Here is a 19,446-nt window from a genome sequence, read left to right on the forward strand (position 1 = left end):
TCGGAAGGTCTCCGCTGCCTTCGGCTGCCTTCCCGGGCGCACAGGGTCACTTCTGCCCCCGTGCAGGCAGCCGGGAGGCGGGCACGAGAAACCCTAGGGTGCGGCATTTTCGCCTCCATTCCTGTCCGCTCGCTGGGAGGGAGAATGAAGTTAGCACAGGCACCCACACCCGAAGACCAGAAGCCGCGCGCCAAGGGCTACATTCAATGTGAAAACAAGGACGGGTTTACACAGACTTCCGTTCTGTGCGGGAGAATCCCAGCTCGAACACTGCGGGTTTCCATAGCGCCACGCATCACCGGAGAGCCACAGGGGCCTGCGTCTGGGCTTACGCATTTAACAGACCCGGGTTTCTATCGAGCTATGGCACGCAACGGACGCGACACACTTTTTTTTTTTTTTTAAGGCTTTTCCAGGTATACAGTTAACTGTGCTTGCTATGAAGGATTTGGGACGCATCAAGAGATGAGAGTAAGACGCTAACCACCCCTCTGCCCAGCCCGCCCGCCGGTGCCTGTGTTGCTATGCGCTTCACACAGGTCTGGTTTTTGCATTATGCCCCCACTTGCCTGTGAGCAGCCCAGATCCATTCTCAACCTCGGCCGGGGACCCTGTGGGAGGATTTGTGAAGTTCCGGCTTCTCAGGTTTTGGATGAATCTGCTAAAGGCCAGGGCCTGACCAAAATCTCACCGCCAGCACGGTGTAGCCCGGCAGTCAGCCGGCCCCCCCCACCCCGGCTGTCTCTCCTCCTACCGGGGACCGAGGGGGTCGCTGTCTTTCAGGCGGTAAAGCCCCTTCGTGGGTAATGGTAGCTTTGTGAAGGGCTCCTCACCACCAGTCCAGTTCACCGCTGAAGTGCACAAGTCGACACTGTGTAGCAGGTTCCTCATCGCCTGCACCAGGCCCCCCCCCCCCCCCCCCCCCGGTACCGGAGCCCCGGGTGGGGGGGCACGAAGCGGTGACTCGCTGCAGCTCTGATTCGTGATTCTCTGATGGCTCACGCTGTTGGATGCCTGTTATTTATTTACTGGCCATTTGGATATCTTTGGACAAACACCTAGCCTGATCTTTTGCCATTTTAAAATTGTCTTTAAATTATTCAATGGTAAGATTTTTTTAAAGGTGTATTTGTTTATTTGAAAGACAGTTACAGAGAGAGAGAGGAGAGAGGAGAGAGGAGAGAGGAGAGAGAGAGAGAGAGAGAGAGAGAATCTTCCATCCTCTGGTTCACTCCCCTGATGCCCACAATGGCCAGGGCTGAGCCAGACTGAAGCCAGGAGCCAGCAGCTTCCTCCAGGTCTCCCACGTGGGTGCAGGGGCCCAGCACCTGGGCCATCCTCGGCCGCCTCCCAGGTGCATCAGCAGGGAGCTAATGGAAGCAGAGCAGCACGCACACGGGGTGCTGGCGCTGCAGGCAGAGGGACTCTCCCATCTACTCCCCCCCCCCCCCCCCCCCCCCCCCCCCCGCCAGGAGCCAGGTCTCCAGTCCAGGCCTCCCCGTGGGTGGCAGGAACCCAATTACTTCGGCCATCACCGTCAGCACTGGCAGGAAGCTGGGGTCAGGAGGTGGAGGCGGGAACTGAATCCAGGCTCTCCAGCGAGGGGCCGCCTCCGCGCTGGTCCCCGTCAGTCCTAATCCTCGCTTTGCTAGAACCTGGCTACGCTCGCCAGCACCCGTGGATCCACAGGGACCCCACGTGGCGTTCGGCAGGTGATGTCGGATGCATCCTGACATCCACTTCTCTTTCCCTTCCCACCGGGGGTCCTTCCAGAACCAGTGTCTCCCCCTTTCTGGTTTTGCCACGGCCTCTCAGAAGCGGGAATGGCTAGTCTAGAGCTGGCTGGACCCTCGGGCAAGTGTCTCCACGGCCCTAAGATCAGTGTGGCTGCAGTTCCTTGTACGGAGATGAGGCTGTGTTTGGCGTTGGCCTGGACGCATGTGTTAAACGGGCAGGCCAGCACGGACGCGGGCAGTCTGCCGTCCGGCCCGCTGTCCCCGTGGGTGATCACCCACGCTGGGCTGACCCTCTCCTCCGGGCGGGCCCCTTTGTTGCGCTAAGTTTCCCACAGGAACGGGACCAGCTTTCTCGTGGTTAGGACGCTGGGTTTAGAAGCCGATTTCCTTGAGAGGAAAACAGCCTTACCCGCCATAGTCAGAGGGTGCTTCACAAAGTCGTGGAAAACGGAGTGTTAGAAGACAAGTTTATTTTGTTGCAAACAATTTTTGCAACCCATGCACACAAGGGAGCCTCAAAAAGTTCATGAAAATGCATACTATGACAAAGTTGGGTGTGGCTTCCAGAATTTTCTATGAAGTTAAACTTTTCATTCTTTTTCTACCAGGTTTCTGAACTATGCTGGTATAATGGGTCATCCTTACAATTCAGTACCGCACATCTGTCACTTTTTTAAAAAATGTGGTTAAAGTAAAAGACAGTTGCAAAGCAATGTGTTGCAATATCCCCTTTTTGTAAATTTTACATAGATGAGTATATTTCCAGGTTGACAGTGGAAGGTCTGTATTTAACAGGGGCTACTACCCAGCTCTGGGATTAGGAGAAAGGAAGGGGGGCACTGCCCTCTTTTGTATAAACTCGAGCATATCTGAGTTAATTACAACGAGCGCATGTTATTTTTGTAATTAAAAAAATGATCCCATTGTCTAAAATCCCATTGCTCTTTAAAGTCAGATCCAGGGCAGGGACTGGCCTGTGGTTAAGCTCAGGTTGGGATGCCCGCATCCCATATGGAATGCCTGCGTTCGAATCCTGGCTCTGCTTGCCGGTCCAGTTCCCCCTAACGCACACCCTGGAAGGCAGCAGCCAACAGCTCTGGTACTGGGTTCCTGGTCACCCACATGGGAACCCCGGATGGAGTTCCTGGCTCTGGGGTTTGTCCTGGCCCTGGCCCAGCCATTGTGGGCATTTGGGAGAGTGAACCTGTCTGTCCAGATGTGAGCTCTGTCCATCTGTCTCTCTGCCTGCCTATCAAATAAAAAAATTAAACTGAAAAAAAGGTCAAAGAACATTTTTTCTGAATTGTTAGTTTATTTAAGTTCACTATTCATTGTTTATTTTGATAGCTTAGATCCCTTAAAAATTGGAAAATCTCTGTCTTTAGGATTTTAAAACGTATTAGTGTAAACTCGTTGTTCATTTATAATTTAGAAAATGTTTTCATGTCAGCCGTTCCTACCGTTTGCTTGACCATCAACATAGACGGCTTTTGGTTTTGTTGTTCAACTCATTATTGTTTTATCTAGTTCGCTAGATTGTGTTTGCTCCTACTGATTTCTTTCTTGGGCTTTGTTTCACTTCACGTTTTCTGCTGCTAACTTCCTGAGCGACGCCTGCGTTCGGAATTTCACCATAAACACAGTTCCTCCTGAGAGCCTGCCTGTGGCTGTCGCTTGGCCGGCTTTCCTATCCTTGATAGTCACGGCTTTGCTTATTTTTTCTAAATAATTGTAACTCCTGGCTGATTTGTTTTTCTTGAAATCTTTACATCTGGGGCTGGCGTCGTGGCGTGGCAAGGCAAGCCAGTGCCTTCGACACCAGCATCCACGTCAGAGCTCCTCTTCAGTTAAGCCGCTCTGTTCCCGGGCCAGCTCCCTGCCGACGGCCGGGAGAGCAAGCGCTGGGGGCCCCGCACCCACGTGGGAGACTGGAAGAAGCTCCTGGCTCCCGACTTCCACCGGCCCAGTCCTGCTGGTGGCCATCCGGGAGCGAACCAGCAAATGGAAGCGCTCTCTAACTCTGCCTTCAAATAAATATCTTTTAAAAAATCTTTCAATCTGTAAGCAAACAAGGTATTTGCAATCATAGGATATTCAAACATCTTAAATGACTTTCCTTTCCCACGCGGATCCCGAGTTACTGCTTTGTGGTTGAGAACTGCGCCTCTGTGCTCTCTGACCTTGGAATCCGTCAGGGGTTCCTCGTGGCCCTGAGGGGCAGTTGCGTGTGCTTGCAGGAGGGCCCGGGCCGGTTCTCGCCTCACTCCGGCCATGTTCATACTGTGTGTGTGCAAGTTTATTGATTGTGTTACTCACAGCCATGTGTGATTTCTGTTAGAAAATTTCTGTGTAAATCTGTGGGGCTGGTGCTGTTGGCGTAGTGGGTTAACGCCCTGGTCTGAAGTGCCAACATCCCATATGGGCACCGGTTCAAGTCCTGGCTGCTCCACTTCCAATCCAGCTCTCTGCTGTGGCCTGGGAAAGCAGTAGAAGATGGTCCAAGTGCTTGGGCCCCTGCACCTGTGTGGGAGGCCTAGAAGAAGCTCCTGGCTCCTGGCTTCGGATCGGCGCAGCTTCGGCCATTGTGGCCAACTGGGGAGTGAACCAGAGGATGGAAGACCTCTCTCTCTCTCTGTGTAACTCTTTCAAATAAATAAATAAATCTTAATAATAAAAAAAAAGATGTGTAAGTCTGTTAATAGGATTGCTGACCTGCCAACTTTTTTCTTAATACTGTTGGAGCGGATCTCACACGTTTTGAAGTTGGGTGTTGGGCATAGACATGGCCTCACCTTGGTATTCTCGCGACTTTTCAGGATGGACTTTTCTCCTCATCTCAGATTCTATCGTCCGCTGTTTGCCTGCTTCGCACCTGCTGTGGTTAACTTCCTGACTTGTGTGAGGCCATCTCTTCTGAACAGCCAAGTCTGCATTTCACACCCAGGCTTGGGTTCTGACTTCTTTATCGTCAGAACTAACAGGTTTTAGTTTTACTTTCTGCATTCTGATTCTGTTTACCAGATTTTGTCCAAGTTCCTGTTTAGTTTTTTAACAACTGTCCGTTATCCTTTCTTTCTTCTAAATGTGACTCATAATTTTTAAAATATTTTATTGTTTCATCTCATTGAAATTTGAAAGGCACACAGAGACAGAGAGTAAAACAACAGCCCGGCCCGGACCAGACCGAAGTCAGGAGCCCAGAACTGACCCTGAGTCTCCCACATAGGTGGGCAGGGACCTGAGTACTTGAGCCATCACCTGTGGCCTCAGGCAGCTGGCTCTGAAGTGGAGGAGCTGGGACCTGAACCAGGTACTCTGACGAGGACACGGGTGTCCCAGGCAGCCACGCAGCCACTGGGCTGATGCCCGCCCCACACTCGTGGTTCCGAACACTGACTCTCTCAGCGTCTGGTGCTGAACTTCTCTGCCCACCCGGTAAGATCCGACGTCCTCCGAGGCCTTTCCTGTTCTCTCCGTCCTCAGCTCTGGGGGATCGTGGGTCCAGACGGGGGCGAGCAGGCTGTCTCCCCGGTGCCTGCTCACACGTGCCAGTCCGTCGTCCCGCACTCTCTGCTCAGCCCTGCTTGTCTCCCCTTTCCTTTCCTCTGCCCAGGAAGCACCGCTGCTCTGGTTGACCACACGGAGCTGGGGAGAACAGAGCTGCAGTTCCGGCTGTCCTGGGGTTGCACCCTCCACGTGGCAGATTTCCCGTGGGCTCTGCCGTGGGGCATCAGCGTGCAGGCCAGCCTGGCTGGGGAGACGGGGGCAGCCACAGCGGCCCAGAGCTCCGTGGGCTCCCAGGCCTTCCAGGGACCGACCCACAGGCCCTCAGGCCCCGACAGAGCAGACCGGTGCTTGCCCCAGTCACCTGGCACCAAGCACCTGGCGCTCCCACCGTCCACGCTCACCATGGCTCTTGGAGGGTCATGAACCGCCTTAGCCCACGGGCGCTGCTCTTACAAGAACGCCTGCGGCTGGAAGTCCACGTCCAAGGCCCCAGCACTCCCTGTCTGGGAGGAACTTCCTGCTGTGTCTTCACGGGGACCCTGATCCACTCAGAGGGATCCACCCTCACCCCGTAACCACCGCCCCTGGGAAGGGCCCGCCTCTCGCCCCTGAGTTCCAGAGACACGTGTGGACGCGGTGTGGTCCAACAGCACCACAGAGAGGTGCACGCAGCGCCCAGGGCGTGCCCCCACCTGGGCATCCTCTTCCTTCGCCACGGTCACCCGCCCTCAGCCTCTCTCCTGACCCCTGCATAGCAGCCTTCGGCACGAGCACGCCTCTCCCTTCTGAGACCACCAGCAGCAACAGCGCAACGGCGGCTCTCGTGGGGACCCTGGACAGCCTCATCTGCCTTCGACTTTGCACAGCGGTGCGCTGGCTGCCTCTGCTCCCAGCTCGTCCCCTGCTGGTCCAGGGTCAGGGGAGGCTGGGCAGCAGGGCCTGACACTGGCCGCCCCCCCGCCCAGGCTGTCTCTCCTGGCCTCCTAGTGGCCTCTCTGCACCTTCAGGGCATCTCAGGACGCCTCTGGGCTTTGACCTTGAGGTCCAGCGAAATCTCACCTCTTAGTTCAGTTCTCTGCCACCAACCCCCACCTCCTTGAAGCCAGGGAGCTCCCTAACGACATACCCGATGGCGCCGTTCTCCTCGCTTCCGGGGAGGCCCAGCGTCCTGCCAGGGCCCCGCTGGCCGCCTGTGGTCTGACCTTGGCCGCCTCGCCAGCCGGGCTCTGCGCTCTCTGCCTGCAGCCTCTGGACTCCTGGGCTCTCAGGCTGCGGAGAGAGATCACAAAGCAAACACACTTCAAAACAGCTGACACTGCTTTCAATGACATGGAAACCCCTGAATCAAACAAGGGACGTGTCAGCGTCCCAGGCGGGGCGTCTGCCCCAGCTCGGTGGCATCCCTGGCTGCAGGCCCACCCTCAGGGTGGACGATGGCCCCAGGGTGCTGCCCTCCAGGACCAGAGCAGTTTCCCAGCCTCAACTGCTTCTGTGCGGGAGGAGTCACCTGCAGGAAGACTCCCCGTCCCCACCCCTGGCGACTGCCCCCCACCCTCCATTCCATCGGCAGAATTACATTGTCTGGCGGTCTCTGGACCAGACAACGGCGGGGGCAGTGGGAGCGCCCTGACGGCTTAGCTGGGTCTCTGTTCCCCATCCTGGACCTGAGGCTTCCACCCACTTTCTCGCAGCCCTGAGCCACACACAGGCTGCACCCTACTCAGGATGGGGGCTGGGCTCACGCCATGCCCAAACGCTTCAGCCAGTGTTAAAGGACACAGGGACAGGACAGGGGCAGGAGGAGCGCATGTACGAGCTGCAGTCAGGATCGAGAGCCTGGCCAGGCCTCCAGGGGCACCCCATCCCTGTGTGGGAACCCCTGGGCTCCCTGCCTACTGAGACTGCGCTCACTGGTGACAGGTCACAGCCCAGCACGAGGCCTCAGTTCAGTGCTTGGTTCTTCCTTCGATGCATGAATGCCTGATCAATGCATGAATGAATGAATGCATGAGTGCCACCTGCCACCTGGCAACAGGAACACTGGGGACCCTAGGACGCGGTTTTACCAACCACCCACACTTACACGGATGTTCCTTTAGCCTGGTAAGTCAAGTGTAATGCCACTTATTATTCTAAGTCTATTAAAGTTAACACGACACCCACAGTTGATGATGGTTGCTAAACCTGCCTATCCAGAAATTGCCACAGATTTGAAGTTTATCACTACCATATTTTACAAGAAAATCTTGCTTCAAGAGTCATCATTTTTATTGAAATTTCTTAGTGTCCAGGACATCAGAGAGTTCAGAAATTACCCAAACAGAAAATCTGCCTTGGTTTTCCAACACAGCATCAGGAAACACATATACCAGGAAGAAACTCCTTCTCATGGTACATGGATAGACTCATGGATTTTTTTTTCAAGATTTTATTTATTTATTTGACAGGCAGAGTTACAGACAGTGAGAGAGAGAGACAGAAAGAAAGGTCTTCCTTCCGTTGGTTCACTCCCCAAGTGGCCGCAATGGCCGGAGCTGTGCCAATCCGAAGCCAGGAGCCAGGTGCTTCCTCCTGGTCTCCCATGCGGGTGCAGGGCCCAAGCACTTGGGCCATCCTCCACTGCCTTCCTGGGCATCCCATAAGGTCACTGGTTCAAGTCCTGGCTGCTCCACTTCCAATTCAGCTCCCTGCTAATATACCTGGGAAAACAGTGGAAGGTGGCCCAAGTCCTTGGGCCCCTGCTCCTACATGGGAGACTTGAAAGAAGTTACTGGCTTTTGGCTTCTGCCTGGCCCAGCCCTGGCCATTGCAGCCATTTGGAGAGTGAACCAGTGGATGGAAGATCTCTCTTTCTGTCTTTCCCTTTCTCTCTCTGTAACCCTACATTTCAAATAAATAAATGCATCTTTAAAAATATTTTCTTTAAAGACAGGTACACTCACACAGAGAGGGAAACACACTCATACACAGACAGAGAAGACAGATCTCGTATCCTCCGGTGCACTCTCTGAACGCCTACAACAGTCAGGCTGGGCCAGGCTGAGGCCGAGAGCTCGGAACTCCCACACGGGTGGCGGGGGACCAAGCACTTGGGCCATCACCTCTGCCTCCCAGGGTGCATAAGCCGGACCTGGAAATGGACCTGGAGCCGGGGCCTGAATCTGAACCAGGATGTGGGTGTCCCAGTGACAGCTCAAATACCCGCCCCTACACAGCACACATTTTAGAAACTCTGGTGCAATACTTTCAACACTCCCCATCAGTTACTTGCTTTGTGAGCGTTAGGTAACCAGGTATTCAGGGGGCGTGCAGCGTCTGCTCTGTTTCAGTAACAAGAGTGGAGTGGTACTGAAATGCTAGGATATTTGCACCATTAATTTCTCCGCAACTCTGGACAGCAAGGAAGGGTAAAGTGAAATTGCACAATAATGGATAAAGGGGACAAAGCCATTCTTAAATGGAGATAATATTACTATGAATTCTTACAGAGCAGAAATTAATTTTTGAAGTTCTTTTTATGTTTTAGGTGATGGGAAAAAGACTCGTTAAGATGTTTAGCATTTAATTACTGTATTAAAAGTGGGATGATGGGGCTGGCGCTGTGGCGTAGTGGGTAAAGCTGCCGCCTGCAGTGCCAGCATCCCACGTGGGCTCCGGTTTGAGTCCCAGCTGCTCCACTTCCAATCCAGCTCTCTGCTATGGCCTGGGAAAACAGTAGAAGATGGCCCAAGTTCTTGGTCCCCTTCACTCACGTGGGGAACCCGGAAGAAGCTCCTGGCTTCTGGCTTCGGATTGGCACAGCTCTGGCCGTTGGCAGCCAGATGGGGAATGAACCAATGGATGCAAGACCTCTCTCTCTCTGCCTCTCCTCTCTCTGTGTAACTCTGGCTTTCAAATAAATAAATAAACGTTAAAAAAATAAAAGTGAGATTAAATTTCTCACATATTGAAAGGTAAACAGTTATCTGTGCAATATTTCACACATATGGTTTTTAAAAATTATCCTTGTCGGTACCATTCCAAAGAAATGTTTTCTATAATTGGCAATAGTAGTAAAATCATGTCATGAAATAAGGCTTCCCAAATCATACAAGGTCTAGGCTCGAAGTTTGTTGCCAGTGTGCCTAAAGATTACCTCTGTGCTCCAGCTGGGGGCGTCCCAACAGCAACCACTGGATACGGCGTCAGCTACAGCCGAAGAGAGAGAGGTGTGTGGGGCTGTCCGAGGGTGAAACACGGACCTGCCTAAGGATGGGAACTTCATTCCTGGAAAGACGGACATGGAGACAGCCCCTTCAATAGAAGAATCCTTCCCACTGTGACCGCGACCCGCAGCGTCCCGAGGCACCTGACACAGAGGCAGCCCCAGAGGGGGAGGGTGGCTCCCCATGCTGCCCAGGGCCTGCCCTCCCAGCAGGGAGTCAGTGACCCGCCCTTGGGGCTCCCTTGCTCAGTCTGTCTGTCGGTCCACCCAGGAGCTGACCGGACGACTGCCCTGTGTGTAGCTCTCAGTGGAGGCTTAAGCCTGGGGAAACAAGGCCAGTGCACTCTGGGGGCGGGCACGCTGCACATGTGCACCTCGAAGCCCACATTCTAGAAGGTTCTACAGACCCAGGGGCCGGTGGCCAGGCCTCCCTTGTCAGAGGCGTCCGCTTGGAATCCAACAGGAAAAGCAGAGTGGCGGGAAGCTCTGTGCCGGGAAGCGTGGGGGCTGCGGGCTGCCCACTGAGACCAGGGCACGCGCCCCAAGGCCCGCATTCTGGCCTCCACAGCAAGTGGACAGGGCCCTGGGGTGGGTGCCTTCGCAGGAGCTGGGGCTCGGGTCTTGTTGGAAACACGCGGCGTGCGAGCCGCACAGGGGCTGGGCCAGGCCGCAGCAAGGCCGCTCTCCGAAAGCACACACGTGTGGAAGCCTGCAGGCGCCAGAGAGGGATGACGGCGTTCCCAGGGCACTCGAGCACCTGGGTTTTTTCTCTGCCTTCAAGTGCCTCCAAACAAGGTCTGGGATGAACAGAGAATTCTACGCCGCGGAGTACGCCATAACCATATGTGCTGTTAAGGAAAGAACTAAACCTGTTAACAGAGCAGGGAAACAACTTCAAGTGCTTTTACCATTTTCGTGTTTCCTCATCACAGCGACTCAGCGTGGTCCCCACTTGGCAGGGAAGTCCCTGACGGGAATCCCACTTAACTCTGGGTCCATCGTTCACCTCCACACCACGCCAAATCCCGGCACAATGTTCCGTCGGTGACACTGTGCAAACACAGTCCGGCACAGATTCTGTTTCCAGACGGCACACAGCTCGTAACCAGTAGTGCTGCCTGCTCGGCTTTGGGTCCCAGGGGCTCAGAGGACAACGGGGCACCTCCAGCTTTCCCAGGAGGGCAGGGCAGGCTTCAGCCACCGCTGTGTTAGGTTTGTTCAGCTTAAATCGACCCCGATTTCATCGATTTTCTATTTTTATTTTTCCTGACATAATTCCTCCTGCTTATGCTCTTCTTTTGCCGTTTTAAGATTTATTTTGTTTTATTTGAAAGGCAGAGTGACGAGAGAGAGGGAGGGACCAAGAGAAACAGCTATTTCATCCATTGGTTCACTCCCCAAATGGCCACCACGGTTGGTGCTGGGCCAGACAGAAGCCAGGAGCCAGGACTCCATCCAGGTCTCCCCCGTGGGTGCAGGGCCCAAGCACTTGAGACCATCCTCCTCTGCTTTCCCAGGCCCATTAGCGGGTAGCTGGGCCAGCACAGAGCAGCCGGGACTCAGACTGACACTCTGATAAGGGAAGCGTGCATTGCAGTCTTAACCTGCTGTCCCACACACCAGCCTGTTTTTTTGTTTTGTTTTTATTTTATTTTTAAAGATTTACTTATGTATTTGAAAGGCAGAGTTACAGAGAGAGAGAAAGAGAAAGAAAGAGAGAGAAAAAAAATCTTCTATCCAATGGTCAGTCCCCAAACGTCCACAATGGCAGAAGCTGGGCCGATCGGAAACCAGGAACCAGGAGCCAGGAGCTTCATCCGGGTCTCCCACAAGGGTGCAGGGGTCAAAGTGCTTAGGCCGTCCTCTGTGCTATCCCAGACCATCAGCCGGGAGCTGGATCGGAACTGGAGCAGTGCTTATGTGGGATACCGGTGCCAGCCCCGCCCGTTTTTCCATATTGTAAAAAGCCAGGATCAGCAAAATACAGGTTGACGTAAGCGTTAGTATCTCTCCTTCGACATCTGTGAAATGGGAGAACAGTGGCACCTACTACAGGGATTACTGACACATATACTGACATATAAGGTAAACTTTTTTTTTTTTTTTTTTTTTTTGACAGGCAGAGTTAGACAGTGAGAGAGAGAAAGGTCTTCTTTCTGTTGGTTCATCCCCCAAATGACTGCTTTGGCTGGTGTGCTGTGCCGATCCGAAGCCAGGAGCCAGGTCCTCCTGGTCTCCCATGGGGTGCAGGGCCCAAGCACCTGGGCCATCCTCCACTGCACTCCCGGGCCACAGCAGAGAGCTGGACTGGAAGAGGAGCAACTGGGACAGAACCCAGTGCCCCAACCGGGACTAGAACCCGGGGTGCCGGCGCTGCAGGCAGAGGATTAGCCTAGTGAGCCGCGGCGTCGGCCAGGTAAGCTCTTAAAAAATGCCATTTTAAAAATAGCATGTGAGGGGCAGGTGTTTGGAAAGATGGTTACGATGCCACTTGGGACCCGGCCTGGTTTGAGTTTCGCATTTGCTTCTGATTCCAGCTTGTCACTAACGCAGGCCGAGGAGGTAGCAGATGACAGCTCAAGTAAGCTGGGTCCCTACCACCCAGGTAGAAGGGCTGGATTGAGTCCTGGGCTCCCGATTTTGGTCTGGTCCAGCCCTACCTGTTGCAAGCATTTGGGGACTGAACCAGCAAGTGGAAGGTCTCTCCACGTCTGTCTCTCTCTGCCTTTCAAATATAAACAAACAAACAAATAGAGACTAGCACCTGATCTATTGTCTGGCTCAAAGTTACAAACGTGGAATAGTGAATAAATGCACAGATGTTAAAAATGAGGGCTTAAAGACGGCTGCACTTTTGTCAGTGTGCAAGGGTGTTTCAGAAAGCTCAAGAAAAATAGAAATTAAAACATCAGTTTATTATGGTGCAAAAGGTTTTCAAATCCATGCAGTTTTTTCACAATAAATATTTTACATGAATTTTTGAGGACCCTTTGATTAAACCCTTTGGATTAAAAAATTGTGCCTAAATTAACTTATTGCTTAATTTTATTTTCCATAAACTGGTTCACTTGGTTAATCCTCTGCCTGCGGCGCTGGCATCCCATATAGGCACCGGGTTCTAGTCCCGGCTGCTCCTCTTCCAGTCCAGCTCTCTGCTGTGGCCCCGGAGTGCAGTGGAGGATGGCCCAGGTGTTTGGGCCCTGCACCCCATGGGAGACCAGGAAGAAGCACCTGGCTCCGGATCAGCACAGCGCTGGCTGTAGCGGTCATTTGGGGAGTGAACCAACGGAAGGAAGACCTTTCTCTCTCTGTCTCTCTCTGTCTATAACTCTACCTGTCAAATAAATTTTTTAAAAAAGTATTTTATCTGATATTACTCCCCACACCTCCCACTGGGCAACCACAACGCAGCCATGAGAAAGAGTGAGAGAGTCTATAGCTGGTGTCTCCATTAGGGACCACACACTTGCCACGACAAAATTCCCCTCTAGACCCTGACTCTGAGCGAATGCCACAGGTTTAATATCTGGGGCACCAGAGACACCTCCACCCTCTCCAAAGGCGAACACCCCAGCAGCTGGGCAGAGACAGCCCAGAGACCCGCGCCTGGGATCTGGGTCGGTCCCCACAAGGACAAACTCTCAACCACAGGTGGCCATGGAGCCAGGGCCAGCACGTGCTGCTCGGCTACACCGAGCAACCTAACTCCAGTGCCTGATCAACTTCTCCACCCGAGTGTGTGTGTGTGTGTGTGGGGGGGGTGTTGCTTAGTCCTGTGACAGGCAGAGACAATGAGATAGGACATCAGAGAAGAAATCGCCCATCTACTCTTTCACTCCCACTATGCCTGCAGCGGCTGGGGCTGGGCCAAGGTGCAGCCAGGAGCCCGGAGCTCCATCTGGGTCTCCTGTTTGATGGCTGCCTCCCTGGGTGTGCACAGACCTCCCTGGGTCAGGAGCTAGGCCCCTGTGGTGTGATGCCGGTATCTTAGTCACCAAACACCCACTCCTGCTTCTTTATATCGACATAATGTTTTGATTTTAAAGCTTTCCTTATATTGCGTGTTTCTCCCACCTTCTGGGGGTCGTCTGGCTGCATGCCGTAAAGAAGCTCCTAAAATACCAACCGGAGAGGATTTCTCAAAAGCTGGGGGGGGGTGAGGGGCGGGGATGGGCCCACCCCCTGCAGCTGTGCTGGCTTCAGCTGGGGGAGAAGGCGGTGGGTGGGAGCCTGTCGGATTTCCTCTGAAATTTACAAGGTGGGCAAGACCAACACCCACGGCCAGATAAGGACACTTAACAATTTAGGTAACAGAAAAAAATCCTGGGCTGGCGCTGCAGCAGAGCGTTAAGGCTGCGGCCTGCAGTGCCGGCATTCCGGACGGGCACGGGGTCCATTCCAGGCTGCCCACTTCCCATCCAGCTCCCTGCTAATTCTCCTGGGAAAGCAACAGAAGATGGCGCAAGTGCTGGGGCCCCTGCACCCATGTGGGAGACCCGGAAGAAGCCCCTGGTGCCTGACTTTGGCTTGGCCCAACCCAGTCATTTCAGCCATTTGGGGAATGACCCAGCAGACGGAAGCTCTCTGTGTCTCTCTCTAACTCTGCCTTTCAAATAAATAAATAAGTCTTTTAAAAAAAGAAAAAGAAAAAAGAAAAAAAAAAAAACTCCTGGGGATTTGTTTTGCTGAAATTCAACTCCATTAATCAGATTTGGGGGGAGGGGGTGAGTGGCAAAGTGCTTGCTTCCACTGATAATCTCTGTATCTCATTCTTTTGTTTTTAGCGTTTATTTATTATCTTCATCTACTTGAGAGGCAGAGTTACAGAGATCTTCCATCAGCTGGTTTAATCCCCAAATGCCGGGACTGGGTCAGACTGAAGCCAGAAGCCTGCAAGTCCGCCCGCCGTGGATGGCAGGGGCCCGGGCCCCTGAGCCATCACCTGCTGCCTCCCCGGATGCATCGCAGGAAGCTGGACCAGAGGCGGAGGAGCAGCCCTGCCGTGTGGGATGCAGGAGGCCCAAGTGCTGGCCTGAGCCACTGCGGCACAACGCCTGCCCCCGTGTCTTTTTTAAAAGGGGCAAAATGACACCCAGCTCCAAGCCACAACACGCATGAACCTTCAGGACACCATGCTAAATACAATGATGCAAGTCGACTGCAGAAGGCCGAGTACCGGATGACCTACCCACTTCAAAGCGGCCCTGTGGGTGCCAAGGTGGGGCGGGCTGGTGTGGGGGTGCTCTGTCGCGGGGAAGGCTTCTGTTTAGAATGATGCCAGGATTCTGGAGACGGAGGGTGGTGACGGTGGCCCTACTTTGTGGATGTGACTGTCACACTCTACACCTGCCAATGGCTGAAATGGTAAATTCTACATTACATACACAACAAAGTCTCCGCCCCTGTTCTGGCCTCTCCATCGGCAATGGGTCCTCGTGAACAGCACAGGAGCTCACTCTTAGCCAAGCACAACTTTCCTTACCCGAACACTCCCGAAGCCCCTGAGGGCCACCTCTACCTTCCCTCCGGGCTGTGCAGGTGCCAGGGAGGTCTCACCCCAGGCTCTGGGCTCGGCGTCTTGCCCACCCACGGTGTCGGGGCTTTTGCTGGTTCCCTTATTTTATTTTCCGTTTAGAAAGTTTGCATAGGCGTGCACCCGTGATCATCTGACCCGTGTGTGGTCAGACCTAACGCGCTGGGGGCTGGACGGTCGGCAGTTTAGCTGCTGTAACAATGCGTGGTGTTAACAGGTCACAACCCATATGCCGAGTCATGACCGTAGCACCCGGCACATGCGTAGAAGAAAAGACGGTAAGACAAACAGGGCTCACTCTCCCCAGAGCAGGAATCCTTATTGAATTTGTCTTTCCTTAAACGCATCCTGCTCTGGGGCCTAGCTCCTTTTACTCCTCAACCCGTCACGGCCACATCTGTGGGATTCTGTGCCAGCGTGTCTGAGGCAGCTGGCACTCAGTCTTTCACTTAAGCTGAAATTAGGAACAGATTTGAGGGTCGCCTGCCTGCTGTGAAGCCCCATGGAGCTACCCAGACCCGCGACTGGGGGAACGAGACCGCAGCACAGCCCCGGCTTGTGCGTTTGCCACGGTGCTCTGCCTCACCTGAGACCGCTAACTCTGGACCCGGCGTTATTTGGGAAGGCCATCTCTGGTGTTGTCCAAAATGCACGCGTGACAAAAACCTGTAGCAGAAGATCTGCGCTGCAGTAAGAACGGGATCTGGGTCAGCAGGGAGTTTTTTCTTTCTTTCTTTCTCTCTCTCTCTCTTTCTTTTGTTGAAAACAAGGAGAGATTGTTACAACTGCCGATTCCGTGGGAAAGTTCTCAAGGCTTCCACCATGGGGAAAAGGCATTCTCTGTGTCACGCGTGGCTACGGCGTGCCCAGAGCTGGGAGAGATGACTTGTTGGTCAAATTGAGAATTCTCACATGAAGGCGTCTTCAACTCACACGGGCTGACAACGTGCAAGGATCAGGCAGGATCAAGCCTAGCTTACAGGCGGTGAGACCCCCCAGGACCGTGCACGGGCAGAGCTGCTGGTAAGAAGGCACGCGTGTGTACATGGGGACTCCAGGCGTGGGTCCCACTCAGGAGGCGGCGTGTGTGTTTGCACAAGGTGCACGCACATTTCACAACTGATTGAGCACCTTCAATATGCGTAGAAGTAAAACGTAAAACCAGAACTGAGATAGCCCAAGATGAGAACTGAGATAGCCCAAGATGCAAAGGTTGTTAGTGAATTTCAGATCCCAGGACTGGCAACCGTTTCGGAGCAGACGCTACTTACAACATAATCACAACTTTGTTGTGCGTCCACAAGGGGGTAATTACCACACATTCACCTCCATCTTAATACCCCCACAGGGTATCTGTCCCCTCTTCCCTATTCCGATCACAGTGTGTTCTCTGAGTTCCCAAGTTCTACGAAAAGCAAACGTGTTAGGGAAGAACAGTGAGTCTGGCATGGTTGGGCCCATCGGAGACTACATCGCTAGTCCACTCCCACGTACAGGTGACACGGTCACCTGCTCCAAACCACAGGAAGGCAGGTAGCGCCCGTCCTGTCCCTCCCAGTCTGTGGCCGGTGCAGATGATGTCAACAGAACTGACCCCCAGTCCACTCCAAACTCCGTCAATCTAACTTCGTTCAGAGAGCAAAAGACCACGCTCGCCTTGGACGCACAATGTCATGCACCTCTCTCAGATATAATTCAGAAAATCCTAATGAACTCAGAGACAGATTCAACATACTTACTGATGCACAGTGCACCTGACTATGTGACCGGAGCACTGGCATTCTGAGCGTGCATTCAAAACCTGCTTTTCAGCCTGTCTTCCATCTCTCCTTCCAGACAGACAGACAAGGCCTCCTGGGGCACCTCACTTATGGCTTTTTTTTTTCTCTTCTGTAGTCTTACAGCCAGCTCCCCAGGAACTTTTCTTGCCTGAACGTCTCCAGTCGCTGAGCACTGGTGCCATCAAACGCTAAGCATGGAAGAAGCGCTTTCTCCCCCATCTATTTAAGAACTAGAATTACAGCCTACTGTAAAGTCGTAAACAGCACCCATCAGCCTTTCATGCTGTGGACCTGGCTCCACCCAAGCGTTTCAGACCAGCAGAGCCTGCTGGATAGGCAGCAAGTGTCCTGCGCTGGCCACGGCCACTTTGCGTCTGAAGACAGAAACAGTCCCCTGGGTGCCTGGGTAACTCTCATTGAATGCTGTGCTTCTACACCTTTGTGCGCGTGTGCAACAGGGCACCGACGGATGCAGCGGATCTGTGTACAACCCACGTAAACACAGTCAAGAGCGAAGTGCGGTGGGCCTCCGGGATTTAACTGGCCTGTCCCTCAAGTGGCAGTGTCGGCCTTCCGCGCCACACTGCTGCAGGCAGGCAGGCAGAGCCCCGGGGGAGGGCACGCGTGGGCGACGGGGCGGCCCCCGCAGGCCGCAGCACAGGCGAGCCATGGCGACCGCAGTAGTGCGCGGAGGGGCGCGCGATGAGGGCGAGGGGGTGTGCTCACCGCTCGCTCGCCGGGGCAGCCCGTCAGCCTCCGGAGCCACACCGAGCCCTGGAGCTAGGAGCGCGGAGGCGGGCAGTGGACTTACACCGCTGAAGACTCACATCCAGCCCGACGCGCCCGCGGACCAGAGTACGCACCTAGTACTCCGCCTGCCCGCCCGCGCACACGCGATCAGCCGCAGCAGGGACACTGCGTCCCCGCGCGTCCCCTGCGCACGGCCGCGCCGTGGGAATCGTGGCCTCCCAGCACCCTCTGAGAGTCAGACCGCAACGTGGCCGTTCAGGAACACACCCGCACAGCTGCCTGAGAGCCCCAAGCCAGAGCCCACACTCACGCCGGAGACGCTCTCTGCGGGGGAGGCCCCGCGAACCGGGAGCTCGGGCCGTCCCGGACCGGCCCCGCCTGGGCCGCGCAGAGGGTAACAATGTGGCCGGAGCCCGGTGGGAGAGCGCCGGGTTTCCCCAGGGCGGGCCGCGGCGTCCCGGCCCCGCCCCACCCCGCCGCCCCTTCCCCCACGGCCCCTCCCCGCCCTGGACCCGAGCAGCTGCCCCGGCCCGGACTGGGCTCTCCACGCCCGGACCCGACTTACTGCAGCGGACCGCGGCCCCCAGCGCACAGCGGAGGCGAAGACCAAGTTTAAGGGCAGAACAATACGCGCTGAACTTTCCGGGGGGCGCGTCGGCCGCCCCCAGCACCTCCCCAGGTCTCCGCAGAGCGCAGCCCCCAGACCCGGCCTGCACACACCCCGCGTCCGACGGCCCCTGCCGCGGACCAGGAAGCTGCGCGGCTGGAAGGTCTGCCAGGCTCGGCGCGCGGCCAGCGCGGCGCCCAGGTGCGGGCCGCGGGACCCGCACCCCGCGCACGCCGGCACGTGGGGTGCGTGCGTGAGCGCGCGCTGCAGCCGCCGCTCGGCCCGAGCTGCGGCAGCCGGGCGACCTGGCCGGCGGGCCGCGCTGGGCTCCGGGGGAGAGGATTACCCGGGTCTGAGTCATCGCGAGCTCCAGACTTTCTCCGCAGTGGGGCAGAACTTTGTGCTGATGAGACAATAGTGGAGCGTGTGCGTTTCCTACAGGGCAGACCATTCCCGGGCTGGGGGAAGCCGCGGGCCTGCGCCGCGCCGCGGGCGCCGGGCCCCCTCCCCGCGCCGCGCGGCCCCCCGAGCCCGGCGGGCGCCTGGGCCCCCGCGGGGCGGGCGCGTCGGGGGCGCGCGCGCGCGCGGCGCGGGGAGGGGGCCGGGCGCGTGGCGGGCCCCGCGCGCCCTCGCGCGTCCCCCGCGCCCGGGCGCAGCTGGCGCGGTCGGGCTAGTGCAGCGCTCGGCTCCGCGCCGCGGGCGCTCGGCTTCACCTTCAGATGCGTGGGGCGTGCGCGTCCTCCTCCTCGGGCCCGTGGCCTCCCCGCCAAGGTAGGGGCCGGGACGGGGGCGCAGCCCGGCTCGCGGGCGGGCGGGCGGGCGGGGGGCTTAGGGGCCGCGGCGTGCGCAGTGGCTGGCGGGGGGGGGGGGGGCGCTGGGGAGGGGCTCGGGCGCGGGAGGGCGGCTTGGCTCTCCCGGCCGGGAGTTGCCGTGCGCTGCGGTTCCGGGCGAGGTGAAGATGCAACTTCGGGCGGCGGTGCGAGCGCAGGGAGGCGGCTTTTACCGCAGTGGAGGGCGGGGTGGGGGCCGGGGTGGGAGCGCGGAAGCGGCTGTGCTTTGTACACTTCGTCACGGCGACGCGGGAGGAGGGGAGTTGGATGCGCTCTCCATCCATTAGGAGACAAAGAGCAAATTGCCTTACTTTAAAGTCAAACGCTCGGCTAATGAAGGTGGGTGATGGGGCGGCGGGGCCCGGGGAGCCGCTGCGAAGCCTCAGGGCTGGATCGATCGTGCGGGCCCCGAGCGCTGCCTCCTGGGGACCTGTGTGCGTGCTGGGGGGGGCTCCACCGGTCCCCCAGCCAGGCCGCACGCCCCCCCGCTCGGAGCCC

General features: G+C 56.0%; 1 protein-coding gene and 1 long non-coding RNA gene across 13 annotated transcripts in view; one reads left to right on the forward strand and one right to left on the reverse strand.

The window, feature by feature from the left end:
• Window positions 1–4,828: 4,828 nt before the first annotated feature.
• On the reverse strand, window positions 4,829–18,658 carry LOC127489199 (uncharacterized). Of its 8 annotated transcripts, none has more exons than XR_007917135.2 (5): window positions 18,465–18,658; window positions 15,567–15,665; window positions 9,379–9,509; window positions 6,370–6,512; window positions 4,829–5,487 (listed from the first exon to the last, which is right to left on the reverse strand). It is a non-coding gene; the product is annotated as an uncharacterized lncRNA (long non-coding RNA). The 8 variants fall into 8 exon arrangements; XR_007917136.2 differs by lacking the exon at window positions 18,465–18,658 and adding an exon at window positions 18,077–18,210; XR_007917137.2 differs by lacking the exon at window positions 18,465–18,658 and adding an exon at window positions 17,822–17,985.
• ZNF516 (zinc finger protein 516) overlaps window positions 18,195–19,446 on the forward strand; it is a 162,995-nt gene continuing 161,743 nt past the window's right edge. The window contains exon 1 of one of the 5 annotated variants that reach the window (XM_070049855.1): window positions 18,195–18,319. The gene's annotated coding sequence lies outside the window, so the exon portion shown is untranslated. Of the gene's footprint in view, window positions 18,320–18,402; window positions 18,545–18,721; window positions 18,890–19,071; window positions 19,095–19,151; window positions 19,288–19,446 lie in introns of those variants that run through there. The other 4 variants (XM_070049856.1, XM_070049852.1, XM_070049857.1 and 1 more) reach the window with 4 other exon arrangements.

The sequence above is a fragment of the Oryctolagus cuniculus genome, chromosome 10, assembly GCF_964237555.1.
Source record: "Oryctolagus cuniculus chromosome 10, mOryCun1.1, whole genome shotgun sequence".
NCBI classification, from domain to species: domain Eukaryota; kingdom Metazoa; phylum Chordata; class Mammalia; order Lagomorpha; family Leporidae; genus Oryctolagus; species Oryctolagus cuniculus.